The sequence below is a fragment of the Piliocolobus tephrosceles genome, chromosome 1, assembly GCF_002776525.5.
Source record: "Piliocolobus tephrosceles isolate RC106 chromosome 1, ASM277652v3, whole genome shotgun sequence".
NCBI lineage: Eukaryota > Metazoa > Chordata > Mammalia > Primates > Cercopithecidae > Piliocolobus > Piliocolobus tephrosceles.
In genome coordinates this window covers 200525116-200548306 of record NC_045434.1, presented here as the reverse complement: position 1 = coordinate 200548306, position 23191 = coordinate 200525116, and positions in this window count along the sequence as shown.

The window sequence follows — 23191 nt, the reverse complement described above, 5'->3', positions numbered from 1 at the left end:
ATGGAGTCTCACTCTGTCTCCCAGGCTGGAGTGCAGTGGTGCGATCTCGGCTCACTGCAAGCTCCACCTCCCGGGTTCACGCCATTCTCCTGCTTCAGCCTCCCGAGTAGCTGGGACTATAGGTGCCTGCCACCACGCCTGGCTAATTTTTTTTTTTTCAGTAGAGACGGGGTTTCACCGTGTTAGCCAGGATGGTCTCAATCTCCTGACCTCGTGATCCGCCCTCCTCAGCCTCCCAAAGTGGGAATCTTATTTTTAAATGTTGCCTCAACTTTTAAAAAAGGCAAAACTGGGGAGTGTTTATGATGAGTTGTTTCTCAGCTCCTTATCCACACCATGAATCTACAAGGTAGGTGACTATTCTCTCTAATCTGCAGGTGAGGAAACGGGGGCGTGGAGAAGCTGTGTAACTTGCTCAAGGTCACATTGCTAGCAAGTTCCAGATCAAGAGGCATCCCCAGGCAGTCTGGTTCCAGAGTCCGCGCATTTACCCGCAGAACCCCTCTCCAGCCAGCATCTGACCTGTGGCCCAGGAGTGTGCACCCTCTGGCAGGTGAGGGCTTGGAGCAGAGACCTGGTCATTATAGGAAGCAGGCTGGAGCTATGGACAGAACGGACAGAGTGGGGGCCAGCGGCGCTGCTGCCATCAGACACCAGTTGATGAACCTTCCCATGTGGCCCTGCCCAGGGAGTGGAGCCCAGCGCACAAGGCCTGGCAGGTTCAGACTTGGGTTTTCACCAAATGCCCTGCCGGCCCTGGGGCACTGGCTTGGCCAACCAAGATATTGCAGATAAATGGGCCTCACCTGGTGGTGGGGCTGTTGCTTGGGGAGGCGTCAGGCTTTGTCTGTTGCGGTGACTCAGGGCAGGTCATCACCTGGCGGCGGCCTTCACACCTCATGCCCGTGGGCTCCAGGAGAGTCCCAGGAAGCGTCTGCATCTGAGGTTGGCTCAGACCCACCCAGAGAGCCCGGCTTCCTGCAGATGCCTTATGAGGAAATGCTATCTTCCTGCGTGCTTCGGAGATAGGGCTGGGGGACACTTTGGAGATAGGGCTGGGATAGAGATTTGGGCAATGGGCAAGAGAAAGGGTTCAACCAGCCCAGTGGTGTAGACCGAGGAAAGTGGCCATTTTCTGCGGGCCTACTATGTGGATCTCCCCAGGCTAAGCACCTTTGCATCTGATTTCTTAATTTCACAGTTCTGAGGGGTCAGTGTTATTATCTCCATTTCACAGATGAGGAAGTTGAGGCTCTGAGAGGTGAAGTGACTTGGCCAAGGTTTCATGGCTTTGAAATGCAGCTGGGGTTTAAGACCAGGTTGTTCCCTGGACATTGACCAACCTTCTCTAGATATGTAAGGCCGCTCTCTCAAACCCCACTCAGATCCTGCTGACTCCACACCCCAAGGCCTTACTGCCCTGCCCTCACGGGCCTGGGCTGTGTATACCTTGGTAGCATAGATCAGCCGGCACCTTGGACAGACCTGCCCAAGGGAGGATGATCTACAGGGACATGTGGCATTTGAGCATCTCAACTGTAGAGAGATCTGCAGCTGGCAATCGTTAACACACTGATCAAATCATATAATGAATTTCTGGCCACCAGGCCAAGAATCATTTTAATTGAGATAACTAAATAAGAACAAAATTATGTGTTTTTATCTAGCTTGAAAGTTGTGATTATTTTGTTTGCCAGATCATTTTTAGCCTCATAAAAGTAGTTTAAAAATTACCATTGTTGTGCCGGGCTCAGTGGCTCTCACCTGTAATCCCAGCACTTTGAGAGGCTGAGGCAGGCAGATCACGAGGTCAGGAGATCGAGGCTAGCCTGACCAACATGGTGAAACCCCATCTCAACTAAAAATACAAAATAAATTAGCTGGGTGTAGTGATGTGCGCCTGTAATCCCAGCCACTCCAGAGGCTGAGGCAGGAGAATCGCTTGAACCCGGGAGGCCGAGGTTGCAGTGAGCAGAGATTGTGCCACTGCACTCCAGCCTGGGCAACAAGAGCAAGACTCCATTGCAAAAATAAAATAAAATAAATTACAATTGCTGTGTTTTTATTTCTGCTAAGAGCTCCCCATCCTGCCCCTCTGCAGACAGTCTGGCCACATGGCCCCTGGGCCTGTGTCTTTTGTTGCTTGTGTGTTTGGCCCTGGCAGAGGGTGGCATAGGCTGGGCCCAGATGAAGGCCTTACCAAATAGAGGGTCTGAACTTGGATGCCGGGAAGTTTTCTGGAAGGGCTTCCTGGGCTCAGCCAGGCACGTTTCCCAGGGGGGTCCCATTCTGTGGGGTGGGCTGGGTAGCTAGCAGGTGGCTAGATCCTGGGCTGCACTGGGAAGGTGGAGGCCAGGCCAAGCCTCGGTGGCTGCCCAGTCTTCAGTGAGAGCCCAGCTTCTTGGCCTGGTGTTCCAGGCTCTTGTTTGTCAGGCCCTTTCCCTCACCTCCAGTTTCCTCCCCTGCCCGTCTTCCTTGCCCCTCCAGCCCTGGGCCACTCCGCGATCCCACTGTCTCACGCCTCCATGCCTTTGCAAAGGTTGTTCGCTCTGCTAGGATTCCCTTTCCTCACTTGCAGGGATAACTGATGTGAAAGAGCTCAGCACCAAGTTAAACTCATCATTGGTGCTTTAAAAGCTCACGTTCCTCGTCCCTCCCTCTCCCTTCTTCCATCCCTCTCTCCTTCCTTCCTTCTGTGTGTGGAAGCATCGCCCTCCCTGGTCTAGGGGGATCTCTTAGTATAATGCAAGAAGCACAGCACCAAGCCCGAGAAGCCTCAAGTCTAGACAGTTGCCAGAAACGTCTGCGGCCCTCTGTTGAGGCAGTTGGTTGGGTTTGACCATGCAGGATCCAGGATCCAGGATCCCTCAGATCCTTTCCTGCCCACTTCTTAGTCCACCTGTTATGGGCGAGGCTCCTGCCTCTTAGAGGTGGAACACATGACCTGCCTAAGCTGACCTGCTCTTTGCTTGGTTGCGTCAGAGCCCATGGGACATTGTGAGATGCTCCTGGGGCTGCTAGGACACACCCAAGCCCTCCTTGTCCTGGACTTGAGCGTGAACCTGGTTTTCCAGCCTCCCCTCCACCCTGTGAGCTCTCCACTGCCTCCCAGTAAATGCCCCTTGAGCACAAGGAAGTCAAATCAGAATCTGTCTGCAATCAAGGAGCTCTAAGGGAGACACCCCTCAAATCACAAGTGTCCACTCCCAACTCCTGGGACAGAGGGGCCCATGTCTCTCCAGCTGTAGCTGCCCAGAACCGAGAGCCAGGGCACCAACAGGGAGGAAACAGATAAACAAAATGTGGTATCCACATACAGTGAAATACTCTTCAGCCTTGAGAAGGAAATTCTGATACACGCTGCATCATGGCTGAACCTTGAAGACACTATGCTGGGTAAAATAAGCCAGATGCAAAAAGACAAATACTGTATGATTTCCTCTTACACAAGGTACCCGGAGTAGTCAAATTCATAGAGACGACGAGGCAGAATGGTATTACCAGGGTGGTGGCGACAGTGCCTGGAGGGAGGGTAGTGCCCTGTTTTGGATCAGCTGATTCAGTCCTTGAGTGGCACTCATTGTCCAGCTCTAGGAGTTGCCTGGGCCTAGCAACTAGGACTTTGCCCTGGGGCGCTTCCTAGCTCCACATCTAATCCTTTCTGTTGAGACCTGGGAGCGGGGATGGAGGGACTACATCTGCTATGCTGGCACCATGAGCAGAACCACCTTCCAAACTGAAGGGTCTCCAGGTGCCCAGAAGTGAATTTGCAAGTGGGGTGAAAAGGAGGCCCCAAAGCTGGCTGGAGCAAGAGGGAGAGGCAGGCATAGGGGCTGGCCTTTGTGGCCACGCCTGGCCTTCCCAGCAGGAAGGGATGAGGAGGGTCCCTGGGGAGAGTGGCTTGGATTGGATGAATCTAGGCTTGAATATATCTTCGCCACTCATCACCTGTGAGAGCTTGGGCAGGTCACCTTATTTCTCTGAGCCTTGGTTTCCTCAACTGTAAAATGGGAATAATCCTACATGCTTTCTGGAATTACTGTGAAGATGAAACACTATAAACCCTGTGAGATTTTCAGTCTGCTGCCTGTCAAAGAGTCCTCAAATGTTTGCTTTTATTGTCATGAAGAGTAAGGACCCTGCCTCAGACCAAGCCGGGTTAATTCCTTAGAGAGTTGGCCTTGGTTGTAATTCCAGTTCTGAGCTGAGGGACACTGGGCAGCTGACTAGGACTTCCTCTCTGGAGGTCAGTTTGCTCATTGTAAAAGGGGGATAATAGCAGTTCCTACTTTAAGGGTAGATGTAAGGATTAAATGACTCAATGCATATAAAGTGCTTAGCACCATGCCCGGCACATAGTAGGTGCTCAGTAAGTATCAGTTCCTCCTCACCACCTCCCCTCCTTGTCCTGGATGTGGAAGAGCAGGCATTGTGGGGAATACAGATGCCCCAGATCTGGAGTCAGAGAACTAAGTTCTGTCCCAAGCAGGGCACTAAATCGCTGAGCTTTCTTTGGGTGGGATCCTGAGCCCTGGGTCTCAGTCAGCCACTGTGAAGTGATGACATTGGACTTGATGGTCCCACCTCTGTCTGTAACATTCCACATTGTGAGAAAAAAACACTTAAAAAAAACAACAACAACCTAGTGTTACTTAAATAAAGGACTGAAGGCAGCTGCTCCCTGCTTGAGATGGGGCTGGAACAGGAGGAGGCTGCGCTTTTGCTTCAGGAAATCCCCTTCAGAGGCCCTTTTTGTTTAATAAAGGGCAGGTGTCTCCCCCTGAACCTCCCAAGCAAAGTGAAGGACATAGCCCTGTGAGGTGAGGAGCAGGCGCTGGCATCTGGAGAGTGGGACTTTGGCAGGCCCTAGGGACAGGGAGCAGAGGGGAGATGGGCCAGGGGTCCTCAGCAGTGGGGGTGCTCAGGGGCAAGGGGGCATAGAGTGGGCTGGCTAGGAGGGTCTAGGAATATTCAGTTTGGTATTGCTGCTGGTTAGGTCCCGAAGTCTCTCTCTTTCCCCAAGCCTTCAGCAGAGTCTGTTGCACACCCAGTCTTGTGTGTGGGTGGGGTACGGGCTAGGGAGCAGAGAGAGGCTGGGAGGCAGCAGGGTGCAGGGGGGCTGTGGCTCAGGCCAACGGTAGAGCTAGCGGTGAAGGGGCACAGAAGTCCTGCTTGGGAGACCTCAGCAGTGTTGAGAAGGGCGTTGGAGACCCTGCAGTACAGAGCGTGGGGTTTTGGACTATTTTATTAATTATAATTATTGGTTGAAACCAAGAACACGGTGAGCCCAGAGGACGTGGGGACATTGGGGTTATGGTTTTACATTTGTGCAATTTGGATTGGCAGAGACAAAAGGGCATCCCCACTGGAAGGCGGTGAGTGAGGGAATGGCATGACCCAAGGCCTGGCATGAAGTTGGCAGGGAGCACCCACATGGTGTTGCTGCAGAGGGCCATGGGGCTGCAGCGTGAAGGACCTGGCACGCTAGGTGATGGACTTGACTCTCTACAGGTGATGGGGAGCCCTGGAAGACTTCAGAGCAGGGGAGGGACAAGGAGCAAGGTGGCCGTGGGAAGATGGCTCCAGCAGCGTGCAGAAGATGGATGGGAGTGGATAGAGACAAAGGTGGAAAGGCAGAGAATAAGCATTTGCTGTTCGTTCACTGCCGAGGGTTTGCTGTGATCAGATCAACCCAGGTGGGTGACCGAGGTGGGTGAGAGGCAGGCTCTTGGGAGAGAGGGCACGTAGGTACCCGTCCTGGAGCCAACCCGACTTCATGTGCATCAATCACCGCCTGCCTCCCAGTCTCGACTTTCCCTGTGACTCAGCCCCCTGAGGACCCAACACACGGTTGGGGGAATTTGGAAAGTCTACCTTTTTGGAGATGACTCAGTTAAAAGGGCAGGGCCAGGAAAGGGGATCTCTCACTCCAAAAACTTTCGTGGAGTCACTAAATCTTCATGGATCACAGCTAAAGTCCAGCCATCACACCCACTGATCTCCTTTCACAGACGGGGAAACTGTGGCCTGGAGAGGGGAAGGGACCCGTGCAGGCTTTGTGAGGCCAGAGCAAAAGCCTGGGGCCTGCTCAAGTTCAGTCACTCTCTGTGTGACCCTGGGTGAATCTCTTCTCTCTGGGCATCTATTTTTTCATCTGTGAAATGGAATAACCAAGTCTGCCCTGAACACTCGATCTTCTCTCACCCTCTTACTTCCTTGCCTTCCTTTCCAGCACCGTCTGTCCTCACCCAAGCCTTTGGTCCCAGGTACAGGTTCTGGATGTCTTCACAGCTCACAGACCTCTCTGTGACCCCCTCAGCCTGCCCATGGCTCCCCCGCACCCCCTACCCACCCAGGGCCCTACTTTCCTTGGGGACACTTCTCTGGCCCTGTCACACTCTGCCAGGCTGGGGTCTTCTTCGTTGCCATCCCCCACTGACCTCCCTGACACCTTCCACATTCCTTGAAGACTTGGCTCATGCTCTTTCCTTCCACCCAGCCCGTCACCATCTGGGTGATGTTAGTGACATCATGGATGGCCTGTCTAGCCCCCTGGCTGCCACTTCCTGGACCTTCTCATCTCCAGGGGCTCCCTCCTTCAAAGGCCCACCACCTTGCCACCCTGGGACTTGTCATCCCTCAGGACCGCCCTCCCCTGAAACACTAAATACTGAGCTCCACTCTCTGATGGTGACCACTTCCCACCCCCTGGGCCCCCACCCCACTACACCTGCCCTGAGACCTCCTGTACAGCCCCCTGAAAGGCTCAGCCTGCTGGAGTACTCTCTTCTCTTCCCCAGGCTTCCCTGGTTCTGTCTGTCCCCCGGCACGCCTAGTCCTGACTGGCCCCACCTTCCCCTTCTCTACTGCTGGCACCCCTATGTCGTGCAGGTCCCAGGCCCTTGGTGGGCACATCCTTGGCTTGCCTCCTCCACCCCCCCCCCCAGCAGTGGCCCCTCCACTCCCTCTTCACCTGCTGTCCTCTGAACCTGCAGTTGAGGGCTCCTGCCTGGGGCCTGGCTACCCCTGCCACTCTCTTCTGGATCCTGTTGCCCCCATCTCCCCCAGGGCCTCACACCTGCAGTTCCCGCCACCCTCCCCCCTCCCTTCTCCTTCTTCTCCGGCTCAACCCTTTTAGCTTATTATCATGGCTAAGTCCTCACATTTCAAGGTAAAGGACCCCAAACTGCTCTTGATCCTGCATCTTCTCTCTGGGCACCAAGATCTTCCCTTGGCCTGGGACTTCCCAGTCGTGGTCAGTGAACACATCTTCATTTCTCCCCTGTGTGTTTCAAGCCACTGCCACCTCCATCTCCCCTCCCCCATCAGCCAGTAGAGGGATGCTGCCCATGATCTCATTTCCAAGTCCAGTGGTTAACCCTTTATGCCTTAGCCAATGCATCTACCATTTTTCCCTTCTGGGAACTTCTCTCTCTGTGTTAGAGCCTCCCCTACAGCCATTCTCCTCTGCTTCTTTATGAACAGAGCCTAGATTTTATTCAGGAATACAATGTGCTCTGCTAAAGGATCACATTTATCAACCTTCCTTGCACCTGGGGGTGGCCAATGAGGTGGAAGTGAAAACCAGGGGAGGGGGGTGGAAAAGGGCCTCCAGGAACACTCAACTAGGAGGCAAGTCTTCTGCTCTTGCTTCTTCCTCCTTTTTGCTGCTGGAACATGACTGTGATGGCTAGAGCTGCAGCAGCAATCTTGTGACCATGAGGTGACCTTGAAGGTGGAAATCAGAGCTAAGAATAGCTGAGCAAGAGAGAAAGGGCCCCAGGCTCTGATGACAGTGGGCTGCCTACCTCTGCATTTCTTTCCCAAAGGAGAGAACTGAACCTGTGTCTAGATTAAGGCACTGATTTGGGTTCTCTGCTGCTTACAGCAGAATCCAATCCTAGATTATGATGCAATTTTGGAACTGTGTTTCCTGGCTTTCCTCTTACCTATTGGGCTGATTTTCCCGTTTCTGTTTGTGGGGACCTTCATTGTCCCACTACCAAAACATGGGGATTCCTGGCTTTCTGTTCTGGCCCCCCCCCTTTTTTTCTGCATCTCCTACTTCCTAAGCAATCTTGTTCTTGCTTGTGGCTTCATATCAGATGCGGGTGACTTTGACTCTCAGCACAGATGCTCCCAGGCCTCCAGACCAGAATATTCGGCCAGGATGTCCTGTAGTATCCTCAAGCTCAATCGACCCCAAATTCTTCCTGGTGCCCGTTCCTCCTTCCAGAGACCCCAGCTCAGCTGATGAATCTTCTACCATCCAGTTGGCCAGTTGCAAACCCAGAAGTCATTCTCTCCCTTTTCCTCGCTCTTTTATCCCCTCAACTCCTCACATTCAATCATTAAGATCTAGCAATTGACCATGTCACACCCACTAGATTGGCTATTATAAAAACAAACAAACAAACAGAAAGTAGCAAGTGTTGGTGAGGATGTGGAGGAACTGGAATTTTGTGCATTGCTGGTGGGAATGTGAAGTGGTCAGTCACTGTGGACTACAGCGTGGAGGTTCCTTAAAAAATCAAACATAAAATTACCTCATGATCCAGCAATTCTACTTCTGGGTGTATACCCCCAAAGAAGAGAAATCAGGGCTCGGAAAGATATTCGTACAACCATGTTCACAGCAGCACACAATAGCCAAAAAGGGGAAGTAACCCAAGTGTCCATGAATGGCCGAACAGATAAACAAAATGTGGTATCCACATACAATGCATACAATGAGATACTCTTCAGCCTTTTTTTAAATTTTATTTTATTTTTTTTTGAGGCAGAGTCTCGCTCTGTCACCCAGGCTGGAGTGCAGTGGCCAGATCTCAGCTCAGTGCAAGTTCCGCCTCCCGGGTTTACGCCATTCTCCTGCCTCAGCCTCCCGAGTAGCTGGGACTACAGGCGCCCGCCACTTCGCCCGGCTAGTTTTTTGTATTTTTTAGTAGAGACGGGTTTCACCATCTTAGCCAGGATGGTGTCAATCTCCTGACCTCATGATCCGCCTGTCTCGGCCTCCCAAAGTGCTGGGATTACAGGCTTGAGCCACCGCGCCCGGCCTCTCTTCAGCCTTAAGAAGGAATGAAATTCTGCCTGTAATCCCAGGACTTTGGAAGGTTAAGGCGGGTGGGTCACGAGGTCAGGAGATCAAGACCATCCTGGCTAACACGGTGAAACCTTGTCTCTGCTAAAAATGCAAAAAATCAGCCGGGTGTGGTGGCACACACCTATAGTCCCAGCTACTTGGGAGTCTGAGGCAGGAGAATTGCTTAAACCTGGGAGGCGGATGTTCCAGTGAGCCGAAATCATGCCACTGCAGTCCAGCCTGGGCGACAGAGCGAGACTTCGTTTCACACACACACATGGAAAAAAAAAAAAAAAGAAGGAAAGAAATGCTAACACATGTTGCATCATGGATGAACCTTGAAGACACTGTGTGTGTGCTGGGTGAAATAAGCCAGACGCAAAAAGACAAATACTGTGTGATTCCACTTACACAAGGTACCTAGAGCAGTCAAATTCATAGAGACGAAGCAGAATGGTATTACCAGGGGATGTGGAGTTAGCATTTAATAGGCACAGAGTTTCAGCTGTGAAAACGTTCTGGCAGTGGCTGGTGTGATGGCTGCACAATAGGAATGTACTTGATGCTGCAGGAACTGTACACTTAAAAAGGTTAAAATGGTAAATTTTGTTTTACCACAATTAAAACAAGATCTAGCAATTTTACTTTTTTTTTTTTTCTTGAGATGGAGTCTCACTCACTCTGTTGCCCAGGCTGGAGTGCAGTGGCACGATCTCAGCTCACTACAACCTCTGCCTCCAGGGTTTGGGTGATTCTTCTGCCTCAGCACCCAAGTAGCTGGGACTATAGGCACCTGCCACCACACCCAGCTAATTTTTGTATTTTTAACAGAGACAGGGTTTCGTCATGTTGGCCTGGTTGGTCTTGAACTCCTTTTTTTTTTTTGAGACGGAGTCTTGCTCTGTTGCCCGGGCTGGAGTGCAGTGGTGCGATCTCGACTCACTGCAACATCTGCCTCCTGGGTTTAAGCAATTCTCCTGCCCCAACCTCCCAAGTAGCTGGGATTACAGGTGCCCACCACCATGCCCAGCTAATTTTGCCTTTTTGTTTTTTAGTAGAGACAGGGTTTCATCATGTTGGCCAGGCTGGTCTCAACTCCTGACCTCAGGTGATCTGCCTGCCTTGGCCTCCCAAAGTGCTGGGATTACAGGGAGGAACTACCATGGCTGGCTGCAGTTTTACTTTCTAAACAATCTCACATTCATTCCTTTTCTCCTTCATAGTAGATGACTCTCAGCAGGACCAATGGAGACCCTTCTTTCTGGGTTTCCTGCCTCCAATTTCATTTCTCACCATCCATAGCCCGACTCCCTCTTCATCAGAGTGTTTCTCTAAACCTCAAATCTGTTCATGTCATTTCTTTCCATAGAACCCTCCATGGTTCCCCAGGCCTATGGCATTAATTCTAAGCCTCTTATCCTGGCCTTCAAGACCCTCCCTGATCTGCCCTCTGCCTGTCTTTCCAGCCACCACCTCCCTCTTTTTGGCTCAGTCATTCCTCAAGCACTCCGGGCTATTTCACACCCCTGTGTCATTCTCTCCATCTACATGCTCATGTGGCATCTCTGCCTTCTGTCCTGTGTCTCATCCTCTGAGTCTCTGGAAGTCCAAAGACTTCTTCTCTGTGATGCCCTCACAAAGCTGTCTTTTCTCTCCTTACGCTGTTTCTTTCCAGCTGTATCTGTCACTGCACACATCTGGCGGTGCTGCGATGACTGGCTTGCATGGCTGTCTCCAGGAACTCCTTCGACTTCTCTTCTTTTAGGAAGTCCTTCCTGACTCCTTCCAGCCCACAATGACATCTGCCTCCTCTGAGCTCACGATCTATGGCAACCCATTGGAAGCACCATGTTAGCATTCAATTGTTCCCCTGTCTTATCTTCAATTCTCTCATGAAGAGTAGTCCTGGCTCTTAGACGTGCTCATAAAAAGGCTACTTGGTTAGAATCACCTGAACTCGGGAGGCGGAGGTTGCAGTGAACCGAGATCATGCCACGGCACTCCAGCCTGGGCGACAAGAGCGAAACTCCGTCTCAAGAAAAAAAAAAAAAAGTCTCCTTGGTTGTTAAGGACTGTGGCCTCAGTTCTGTTCCCGGGAGGAAGGGCAGGAGCGTACACTCAGTGGGCAAATTTTTGCCAGGGACTCTCGAGCCTGCTGTGTCCTTTCGTTCATCTGACAACTCTGAAGCGAGTGTTGTCACTTCCACGTTATGGCTGAGGAAGCTGCAGCTAAGAGGATGAAGGGGCTGGGGTCACAAAGCATGGCAGCGGAAGAGTGAAGGTTTGAACCCAGGCCAGTCAGACTCCCAAACTTGTGCTCTGCTCCAGGCCAAAGCTGAGCCCCAGAAAGACGTGCTGGGTTGGACTGGGCTGAATGGCCCCCGCCCAGTGCATGTCTGTGCACATGTGGTAGTGTTTGATTTTTCCAGCAAACTCAAGCACATGCAAGTTGGAGGCGGCATCAAGGGAAAACAGCTCATGTTGGTCCTGGCTCCGGGTCTGGGGAAGCATCCAGGGTGGTGGGGGCCGGGCAGGGCGCTGGGCAGCAGCAGGGGCAGTGGGCAGGTCTCTGTGGTCATCCCAGGAAGCCCTCGGCTGTGACCTGTGACGGCTGCCCAGGGGTATGTCCCTCCTCATCGGGAATAACTCCTCACATTTTCCGGGACGGTGTTTGAGGGTGTGCGTTTGGCGGAGAGGATTAGACTTACCACTCACCAGTTGCTAAGATCATGGGCAACTCCTGTCCCCTCTCTGGTTCTCATTTTATTTTCCACATCTACAGAATGGACATTTATTTATTTATTTTGTTAAAAACAGAGACAGAGTCTTGCTCTGTCACCCAGGCTGGAGCACAGTGGCGCTATCATAGCTCACTGCAGCGCAGACCTTTCTACGTGGGAGGCTATGTGGGAGGAGCCATGTGATCTCCACAAGGATCCTCCTCTGAGGCTCTGGGGTGCTCAAGTCATCCTCCTCCCGTGTAGCCTCCCATGTAGCTGTGATCTCAGGCATGTGCCACCCTGCCTAGCTAATTTTTTGATTTTTTTTGGTAGCAATCAGGGCTCACTTTGTTGCCAGGCTGGTCTCGAATTCCTGGACTCAAGCAGTCCTCCTGCCTCAGGGCCTCCCAAAGTGCTGGGATTATAGGCATGAGCCATCTGACCTGGCCCAAAATGGGCATTTAACTAGTTGCCTGTCTCTTGGATTTCCATGGGCAGATCCTTTGCAAGGATGGCTGTGACAGGGTCTTGATGAAAAAAGTCCTGTGTCCTTTTGAGAGGCTTGGTCGTCTTCCCTGGGAGCCTAATAACATAGAGGTGGAGAAGAATGGCCAGTCCCAATTTACAGATAGACGGGACCTCTGACCATAAATGTATACAATTATGAGATGCCAATTAAAAATAGTATTAATTAAAAAGAATGCAATGAAAAAGGAAAGTGGAGAGGTATAACAAGAAGGGACCTTCTGTGGCAGGGCACAGTGGCTCACACCTGGAATCCCAGCACTTTGGGGAGGCCGAGGCAGGAAGATCACTTGAGGTCAGGAGTTCAAGACCAGCCTGGCCAACATGGTGAAACCTCATCTCTACTAAAAATACAAAACTTAGTAGTGGCGTATACCTGTAATCCCAGCTACTTGGGAGGCTGAGGCAGGAGAATTGCTTGAACCTGGGAGGCACAGGTTGCAGTGAACTGAGATTGTGTCACTGCATTCCAGCCTGGGCCACATCTCAAAAGTAAAGGGACCTTCTGATGTTGAACTGAAATCACAAATACCAGTATGAACCTATGATTGATCGATCTATCTATCTATCTATCTATCTATCTATCTATCTATCTATCTAAACAGACAGATGGACAGGTGTCAGAACAGATATAGAAGCATGTATATGTAAATGTATATGTCCCTTTAGCAGCTTGTAGAGAAGAAGCTGGGACTTAGTGACATTATACTGAGGTTTCCAGACTAAGTCCAGAAGCCCTTCTGTTTGACATTACCAAATAGATGGAAGCCCGGATATAAGATGCTAAGTAATTGTAATTTAGGGACTAGGGGTGGACAGTTTAATGGTAGGGAAGTGAGAAATGGAGAAAGATTATCACATTATTACCAGTTGAGAGGATCAGAGAGGGAAGGTCAGTGGCCCACAGTCACACAGTGCAGGCTGGTGGCAAAGCAAAGGCCAGAACTTAGCTAAAAAAAAAAAAGAAGAAGAAGAAGAAAGAAAGAAAATAGAAGAAGCCCCAACTCTATTGATTGTATCTACCTGCACTAGGTCGCTGTGTGCTAAGGTGAATCTTCCCAGCCACCTGAAGGGATAAGTACCTTCATTATCATTTTCAGATGCGGAAGCGGAAGCTCAGCGAGGTTCCAGGGTGCACGCGTGGTTAGTGCGAGGCCACCATTTGCATCTAAGTCTGACGCCAAAGCTGGTGTTCTCAGCCAACCAGCCCACCCCCATACTGGCACATACACTTGTGAGTTTGTGGAAAGTCGCATATGGACCAGGGCAGCAGCTACTCTGAGTCCCCAGGGAGTCGGTCAGGGCAGATGGCGAGGCTGGTTGCTGGGTGCCAGTTGTCAGGCCCCCAGCCGTGTGCAGCCAGGTGTGCAAAGACTCCGTCAGCAGGCAGTGTGTTGCCTGGGGAGCTGGCTCACCACCCAAACCTTGGTTTCCCCAAATGTAGACACTGATTGATCCAAGGTGCTTCCCAACCCCACATTCCTGGCCTGTCTCCCCGAGGGGGTTCAGGGTTGAGGTTTGGTTGGGGGAGAGGCTCGGACCCCTCCCTTTCCCCCAAGGTGTGAGCTACCCCGGGAACGTGGGGCCGGCTGTCATGGCAACCCTGTGTTGCGAAATGACGTAATCGGAGTTCCAAACGTGTGAAATCAAATACAACATCCGCAAACACAGCCTGGGGGTCGGCATGGCAACCGCAGGGCACAGGGACAGGCAGGCACTCTCCACCCTGAGCAGCCAGCCTGGCTCAGCCACCTGGGTGGGCAACAAGGGCACACCGTCCCCTCTCCATGCAGGCCCCACCTCCTCCCTCTGCTGAGGCCCTCTCCTTTTCTCTCCTCCTTCTTCCTCTTCTCCTTGCTTCTCCGGGAAGCAGTGCTGGTACACCACTGTGCTGGTGGTTCAGTGTACCAGGTGGTTAAGGAAGTTGGCTCTAGCACCCCTGACAGACCAGTTTTCATGTCCTGCCACCTATCAGTGGTGAGGTCTGGGGCAATCACTTTAACCCTTGAACATTACTCACCTCACCTGAAAAATGGACGTAATAATAAAACTCACCCCATAGTTTTGGACGGGGGCCGCTGGTGTGAACACAGGCACCTCGTACTGGTATGTACTGGATCAGAGCTATTATCCTGCCTTTGCTCATCTTTCTTCCCTGCTGTGGTTCTTTTCCTTGCCTACCACTCCCAGGGCACCTGCAGGCACCAGGAGTGACAGTAGGTTGCAGCCTGGACCCCCAGGTGATCAGTCAGGTCCTGTGGGGCTTTGCCACGCGATCTCATAGATGGTTCTCTTCTGTGTAAAATAGGGGCATGACCTATGGGCCACTAGCATCAGCAACACCTGAGTGCCGGGTAGAGCGTGCAGATTCCTGGACTCCTGCCCCTTTATACTTGATTCAGTGGGTCTAGGGTGGGGTCCAGGACACAAGTTCTCTGGGTGAACCTAACCAGACACTCCAGTGTGAGAATCCCTGGACCAGGTGGTTCCTGTGGCTCATATGGCTGGCTCTGATGGGCCTCCAAGACCCAAATTCCTGGCTCTGACTGGCTACCTTTCAGGCTCTTTTTATTTGGTGACGCTGTGGCCGCCAGGCCAGGGCAGGCTTCCTCCGGTTTCTATGTCTCTCCCATTCATTCTGTTTTTTGGAGACAAGGTATTGTTCTATCACCCAGGCTTGGAGTGCAGTGAGGCAATCATGGCTCACTGCAGCTTCAGCCTCCCCAGCGCAAGCTATTCTCCCGCCTCAGCCTTCTGAGTAGCTGGGGCTACAGGCACGCTCCACCACACTTGGCTAATTTTTTTTTTTTTTGAGATGGAGTCTTGCTCTGTTGCCCAGGCTGGAGTGCAGGGGCACATCTCGGCTCAGTGCAACCTCCCCTTCCCGGGTTCAAGTGATTCTCCTGCTTCAGCCTCCAAAGTAGGAGGGACTACACGCATGCGCCACCATGCCCAGTTAATTTTTTTGTACTTTTAGTAGAGACGGAGTTTCACCATGTTGGCCAGGCTGGACTCAAACTCCTGACCTCAAGTGGTCAACCTGCCTTGGCCTCCCAAAGTTCTGGGATTACAGGTGTGAACCACCATGCCTGGTCTCTCTTGGCTAATTTTTATTTTTTATAATTTTTTTATAGTTTTTATTTTTTTGTGGAGTAGAGGTTCTCGCTATGTTGCCCAGGCTGGTCTCAAACTCTTGGGTTCAAGTGATCTTCCCATCTCGGCCTCCCAAAGTGCTGGGATCACAGGTGTGAGCCACTGTGCCTGGCTGTCTCATTCATTCAATCAACAAATTTTTCTCATGCCAGGCCCTGGGCCACACTCAGCTTTCCCACACTGATGAGGAACAGATGCTGCCCTGTGTGTTTGAGGCGGTAGGGCTGAGAAGGTAGAGACAAATCTGTGACTCAGTTTCTTCGTGTGTAAAATAGGGATAATGCTTTGATAATGAGTGTCCTGCTACTCTTGAGCTGGTGTGGAGCTCTGGGCGAGAGGATGACAAGGACACATTCTCTGGGGACCTGTGGCCTGCTGGGCGCTGTGCTAGATGCTTTGTACAGGTAACGCTGGATGCTCCCAGTAACTTTTCAGGTGGGGATGAATTTTCTTCATTTTACACTTGAGGAAAATGAGGCTCAGAAGGTGATGTGACTCACCTGAGTTATCACTCAGCACGTACCCAGTTTGGGATTTAAATCCTTCCCTGGCTCACGTTCTCCAGCCACTGCTCTTTCTCTGCCTCTCCTTTCCCTCTCCCCTCCCCTTCCTCCAGCCCCTTCTCTTCCACTCCATTCTCCTTCCTCTTCCTTGTCTATTTTTCATCAAAAGAGTTTTCCGCACTCACTATTTCCATGTCTGCAGTTGCCAGTCGCCCCTTAGTCCTGAGGTCTGTCTTCCCTTCCCGCATCCCTCCAAAGTGACCAGGACCTTTGTGGGCAGAACCTAGTGGTTCTGACCTCTTAGTAGCCTTGATGCTGCGGCTGGCCCCTCCTCCTCACAGTCCGCTCTTCTCCTGGGCTTTACTTTCCTCCAACTCTCCTGGGTTTTCCTTTTTTTTCTTTTTTTTGAGACAGAGTCTTGCTCGTTACCCAGGCTAGAGTGCAGTGGTGCGATCTCATCTCACCGTAACTTCCGCCTCCCAGGTTCAATGGATTCTTCTGCCTCAGCCTCCTGAGTAGCTGGGACTACAGGCACATGCCACCAGGCCCAACTAATTTTTGTATTTTTAGTAGAGATAGAGTTTCGCCGTGTTGGCCAGGATAGCCTTGAACTCCTGACCTCAAGTGATCTCCCCACCTCAGCCTCCAAAAGTGCTGGGATTACAGGCATGAGCTACCATGCCCGGCCTTTCCTGGGTTTTCTTAATCTTTCCATTTAAAGGATTTTTTAAAACTCAAACTTTTGTTGAGCACCTGCCTTGTGTCCAGGCAGTGCTAAGTGGGGATATGCGGTGGCCAGACTTTCTGGATCCTTGTCTTCCTGTGTGTGGGCACGGGGGCTGTGCCTGCTCTGTGCCTCCACTCTCTGCTCTGGCGCTCACTCTCCTCCTTCCCTTCCCTGCTGCCTGTGCCTCTCTCCACATGCTCTTTCTTGATAGTCTTGTCTACCATGGCCTCAGTCACCAGCTACTCCCTGAGGACTCCCCAGTCTTCAGCCCAGAACATTGTGTAATGACCTTCAGTCTGGGATGTCCAGAGTCTATCAGGATCCCTCTGCCTGCCCCTAACCCTGGACTCCAGGCACCCCCTCTAGTTCTTCCTTCACAAATTGCCACAGTGCTTTCTCTAAGTCATAATGGTCCACTGTGACTGCTCAGTGCTACAAGGTGGAATCCTCATTCTTTCACCCACCCGACTCCTATTCATCCTGTGAGACTCAGTCCAGGTATCACCTCCTCCAGCGGGTTCTCCAGGATTGACCCAGTGACTGTTTTGTGTGTCCCCAGCACAGGAGCTCCCCTCCAGCATGGTGGGATAGAGCCCAGGGCCTGGCACAGGGTGAGAATGGCCCCAGTGGATGTGGACTGGAGACCCAGCGGCTGTATAGAGCTCACAAACAGTCTAAATCTCTTGTTTTACCCATGGGGACAGGAGGTCTGAGGTCTCAAATGGATTTAGCAGCAGAGCCAAGACTCCAGCCCAAGTGCCTGGATCTCATTTCAGTGTCTGTCCCATCAGAGCACACAGCCAGGAAGGTGAGACAGCAGGTACCGCGGAGAGAGGCCACTGACTGGTCAGTGTCAGGCATGCTGAGTTATCTGTGGCCCTGTCCCATTCAGAGGGTATCTTCCTCTGCACAGGTAAAGTCAGATCTTTGCACTTGTCCAGCGAGGTGTTCCTCATGGTAAATGGATGACAATTCACAAAGTGCCTACTGTGCGCCCACCTTGGCCTGGGGCTTTCATGGGTGTTATCTTGCTTCCATTGTCTTGGGGGAGGAGCCAGGAGGGATGTGGATGACAGAGGACTTCCTTAAAGGTGGGATCAAGGCACAGCACCTTGGCCTCTTCCTTGAGTGCTGGGTGCTCGGCAGGTGCTTGCCAAGGTATGTGTTGCACAGAGGATTTGCTGGCTGGGTCCCATGAGCTTGCACAGCTGAGCTTGGTTAGAGGGTAATTGGAACACCAAAAACGCTCGACCTTGGACCGCAGCTTCCGTATCACCAGGGTCAGCTGGGCTGTGGCCCCAGCTTCCTCAAGAACTCAGTGACTTGGGTTCTCCCACTGAGTCCCACCTGGCTGAGCACTTCTGGGATGCGTTCTGGTGCAGCGTGGTGCTCCAGTATCCAGCATGGGCCCTGACACTCAGGAGGCCCTCGTATATGGTTATTGAGTGATTCAGCTACCTGTGCCATCTTGGAGGTGGCCACATCCCTCAGACCTCAGTCTCCTGGTAACAAAAAGGGATCCTTTCTCTCTCTAGAGGACATGGCTTAAAACCCTTAGGGGCGAGCGCTCCATGAGCACTTACTGTATGCCACGCCCTGTTCTAACACTTCACATGTGCAAACTCGTTTAGTCCTCATGACTACTCTTGGTACTATTCAGGCGCCATTTTACAGATGAGGAAATCGAGACTCAGAGAGGTTAGGTAGCTCTCCAAGGTTCTGAAGCGGGTGAGTGGCAGAGTCAGGATTTGAACCCAGACCATCTGGCTGCATGGTTCATGCTCCTAACCGCTAAGTCTATGGACTTTTTGACTGACTCTCATCCTGGTCCAGAGCTGTTGGAATTTAAGAGGGAGCCACTGTTGTTTTTACTATTACTAAAGGACAAACCCACAGGCATGGCTGGAGATAGAACCTTATTTCTGGGACTTGATTTGAGGAAGGGTGTAGAAAGGGGGTGTGGGGAATATCCCAGTTTGACCAAGGGTTTGCAAAGGGCAATCCATGTAAGACTCGAATCTAATCCTGTCTTGTCCTTGAATTGGCATTGGGCTTAACTCCTTTTCTTCATTCCTCTATGGGAGTGGTGGGAGCCAACTCACCTCCTAGGGTTGCAGAGACTTGACCTCCCAAAGGGGCTGGCCCCTGCTCAGACCAGACAGCTTAGGAGCCCCTCAGCTGCCACATCAGGACTCATTGCACCTCCTTCCCCAGCTTTGGCAGCTGGCCCTGGGACTTGACGGGGGCAGGAGGACCGGAATGGGGAAGGGTCAAGGCTGAGCCTCTCCAGCCTGCTTGTTTGAGCAGGAGACTTGGGCATCTGGGCAGATGGAAGATGGGCCCTTTCTCATTCAGCAGAGTCTCCTGTAGGGCTCTCTTGGTGTTTAGTACGTGCTGACTCCTGGGTGATAGCAGTCTAGTGGGCAGGGGCACAGGTTGGGGATGGGGGATGGGATCAGGGAGGCAGGAGGAGGCTGGGATACGTGGCCAAAGCTATGGACTTGGGAGTCAGACTTTTATCCTAACCCTCCCCTAACCCCCATTTCCTTGGGAAAGTTACTTCCTGCTCAGAACTCCATTTCTCTTTCTTTAAGATGGAGATCATAATACTATCCCTGTGAACATGAAACGGAAGCACAGATGTAGGACCAAGTGTAAGGTATGGGCCATACAAAGCATGGAGTAAAGGTGGTTGCTGTTATTACAACTCATACCAGGAGCTCTTGCTGAGTGAGCTAACATGGCGGGTCTGTAGCCTCAGAAGTAGGTACCTGACTAGCCCTGGCCAATCAGAGGATTGCACTGATTCTGGATAGACATGTGACTCAAGCTTGGCCAATGAATTCAAGTCCTGGGACTTTTATTGGAACCATTGGAAAGAAAGGCCCTCTTTCTGCTCGGGTTGATGAGAGGATAGGAGACCAGCCTGGAGCTGCTGGTAGTTGTTATGCGTCCATGAGGGAAGAGACCCCCTCTGAGGATTAGGCTGGTCCAGAGGTGGAGAGAGGGAGATTAAGACCTGATGTCATGCCTTGATGCTCTGCAGCCAGCCTTGCCTGAAATCAAAGCAGATTCATGCATGTGAGTCAAAAATCTTTTCTTTTTAGAGCTTGTTTCTGTTACTTGTAATTAAAATAGTCTTGAGTAATGAACGCTAATTCAAGGCCGTGAGAAGTCTGGCAAATTTTGTTCTGAAATGCTTGGTTTTGGGGGAATGAAATAGTCACACTCAGTAAATGAGCCAAAAAATAGCTTTCCTAAAATGTAGTCTGGAAAGGGAGAAGTCTTCATGAGGGTCACATGCCAGAGGAGACAGTAATAACTGTGGATGTAGCCACGTAAGTCATTCATTCATTTGACCATTCAAAGGGACTTGGAGAGAACCTACTGTGTGCCAGACAGTGGGCACAACAATGCTGACTCCACAGAACTTAGTGGGAAGATGTGCATATATCAAATGATGACAAGTGCCCTGAGTGACACTGAGGGAGAAGCTCTGGGTGGGTATAATGAAGTTGGGAAAGGCTTTTCTGATGAAATGATATTAAACTGAGGTCTGAAGGAGGAGAAGAGTTGTCTGGAGAAGGATTCTGGGGGAGAGGGGCCAGAGGGTGTGCCAAGCAGATGTGCTGAAGTGTTTGAGGGACTGGATGAAAGGAAATGCCTCTCTGGATCTGCAATGGGAAGAGGAGTGAGTGGGAGGGAGTCCAAGTGGGGCAGAGACCATTAGGAGGCTTTAAAGAGAGGATGCTGGCTGGGATGGAGAGCAGAGGGGCCAGTGGAGGGGGACTAGCGGGAGAACCAGGAAGGGGGATGAAGTGATGGCGCTGATGAGGGTCCCAGGAGTGCTTGGGGTGGCTTTCAGCTGGAGAAAGTTGTCTAAGACCCTTGACATGAAGTCTGGAGGCTGCTGTTGGAGTCTTCTAGCTGCCTAGAGAGAGAGAGTTTTGGCTTGGAGGTGGTGCAGGAGCATGGGGAGGAAGACCAGGAGAGAGAGTGAGTGTTCTTTCACATGGCCCCCGAACACCCATCACCCAGATCAAAGATGTCATCTGCATCCAAGGAGCCCTCCACGTGTCCCATTCCATTCTCTAGCCATCTCTTGAAGGAAATCACCAATCACTATCTTGACTCCTGCCAACATGGATTAATGTTGCCTTTTTTTTTTTTTTTTGAGGCAGAGTCTCACTCTGTCACCCAGGCTGGAGTGCAGTGGTGTGATCCCAGCTCACTGCAGCCTCTGCCTCCCACGTTGAAGTGATTCTTGTGCCTCAGTCTCCCGAGTAGCTGGGATTACAGACACATGCCACCACACCTCGCTAATTTTTGTAATTTTAGTAGAGACAGGATTTCCCCATGTTGGCCAGGCTGGTCTTGAACTCCTGACCTCAAGTGATCTTCCTGCCTCGGCCTCCCCAAAGTGCTGGGATTACAGGCATGAGCCACTGCACCCAGCCAATATTGCCTATTTTTGAGATTTACATAAATGGAATCACATGGCATGTCCTCTTTTTGTGCGTGGCTTCTTTCTCTCAATCTCATGTCTGTGAGAGTCATCCGGGCTGTGTGCGCTGATAGATTGCTCATTCTCATTGCCAGGTAGAATTATATGGCTGTACCACAAATTAGTTATTCTGCTGTTAATGGACATGTGAGTTGTTTCCAGTTTTTGGTTGGTACAAATAATACCGCTAAGAACATTTTTGTATTATACATACATCACCACTCATTTCTATTGGGTTTAAACCTACATATGGGATTACTGGGCCATGGAGTATGTGTATGTTCACTTTAGTAAATTCTGCCAGTTTCACAAAGCAGTTGTACACCTTTACACTCCACCAGCAGTGAACGAGAGTTCCAGTTCACTTGCTCCACATCCTTGCCAACACTTTATTGTCAGTTTTTCTCATTTTGGTCATTCTTATGAGCTTGAACCAGTGCCCCATTGTGGTTTTAATCTGGCCATTGGATGGCTTCTTTGGTGAAGTGCTTATTCATTTCTTCTGCCCATTTTTGTATTGGATTGTCTTCTTTTCTTATTTTTTTTTTTTTGAGATGGAGTCTCACTCTGTCACCTAGGCTGGAGTGCTGTGGTGCCATCTCGGCTCACTGCAACCTCCACCTCCCGGGTTTAAGGAATTCTCCTGCCTCAGCCTCCCGAGTAGCTGGGATTACAGGCACCTGCCACCACACCCTGCTAATTATTTGTATTTTTAGTAGAGATGGGGTTTACCATTTTGGCCAGGTTGGTCTCGAGCTCCTGACTTCAGGTGATCCACCTGCCTCGGCTTCCCACGTGCAGGGATTACAGGCATGAGCCACTGTGGCTGGCTGGTTTGTAGAATTCTTTATATATTCTGGACATAGGGCCTTTGTCAGATGTATGGATTTCAAATATTTTTCTCCCACTCTTTAGCTTGTCTTTCTACTCACTTAGTGGTGTCTTTCAGTGAATGGAAGTTGTAAACCTTAATCTGCTAAATGTATCTATTATTTTCTTTTATGGTTGGTGCTTTCTGTTTTCTGTTTAAGAAATTTTTGCCAGCCCAGAGGTCATGAAGATATTCTCTTATGCTTAGAAGCTTTTATTTATCTTTCACATTTAGACTGACAGTTTATCTGGAATAACTTTGTACATGGTGTGTGAAGTAGGGGTCAAGCCTTTTCCCTCTCAGGGACACCTAGCTGATCCTTTACTGAAAAGATCTTGCTTCCCACACTGCAATGCAGTATCACCTTTGTCATGGATCCAGCATCACAGGTGTGGGGCTGTGTCTGGACTCCCTAAGCTAATCGATGGGTCTGTCTGTCCTTACACCAATATTACAATGCCTTTTTTTCTTTCTTTCTTTTTTTTTTTTTTTTGAGACAGGGTCTCACTCTCTCACCCAGACTGGAGTGCAGTGGTGTGATCTCAGTTCACTGCAACCTCAGCCTCTGGGCTCAGGTGACCCTCCCATCTCAGCCTCCTGTGTAGCTGGGACTACAGGAGTATGCCACCATTCTCAGCTAATTTTTTTTGTATTTTGTAGAGATTGGGTTTCACCATGCTGCCCAGGCTAGTCTTCAACTCCTGGATGCCAGCAATCTGCTCACCTCAGCCGCCCAAAGTGCTGGGATTCCAGGTGTGAGCCACTATGCTCAGCATTTTTTTTTCCTTTTTTTTAATTTCAACTTTTATTTGTCATCTAGTGACATCTTGTTCAGAGAACAAGTCCTCTAGCTTGTTCTTCATTCTCAACTTTGACTTGAATATTCTTGATTTTTCTGCATTTCTAAACAAATTTTAGAATCATCTTGACACCTTTCTCTCTCTCTCTCTCTCTCTTTCTCTCTCTCTCTCTCTCTCACACACACACACACACACACCCCTATGGGATTTTAAATCATAATTTCACTGAATTTCCACATCAAGTTGAGGAGAACTGACATCTTTATCATAGGGAATCTTCTGATCCAGTGTATAGTTTGTTTAAAA